The following is a 524-nucleotide window of genomic DNA, read 5'->3' on the forward strand; positions in this document are numbered from 1 at the left end:
ATTTCTAAAATATCTAAGAAACTACAACACCTCTACGAGAAAAAGACAAATAACCCAATTTAAAAATGGGCATAGGACATGAACAGATACTTCACCAAGGAAGAGATATAGGCAGGCAACAAACGTTGAACAAATGAAAAAAAAAAAAGAAATGTTCACGATCACTAGCCATTTGTTGTTGTTGTTGTTGTTAAGTACTGTTGAGTTGATTCTGACCCATAGAAAACCTGTACCGGGTTTCTGAGGAGCAGCAGGTGAGCTTGAACTACCGACCTTTCAGATCAAATGGCTTTGCAGTCTGGCGCATTAACCCACAGCGCCAAACCATGACTCCCACTAGCCATTAGAGAGATGCAAATCAAAACAACAATGAGATAACACCTCACACCAGCAATAACAGCCAAGATTTTAAAAAGTACAGGACAAAAAGTGCTGGTGAGGATGTGGAGAAACTGGGACACTCCTGCATTCCTGTTGGGATTGCAAAATGGTCAAACCACTCTGGAAAGCAATATGACACTTCC

The sequence above is a fragment of the Chrysochloris asiatica genome, unplaced genomic scaffold, assembly GCF_000296735.1.
Source record: "Chrysochloris asiatica unplaced genomic scaffold, ChrAsi1.0 scaffold00405, whole genome shotgun sequence".
NCBI lineage: Eukaryota > Metazoa > Chordata > Mammalia > Afrosoricida > Chrysochloridae > Chrysochloris > Chrysochloris asiatica.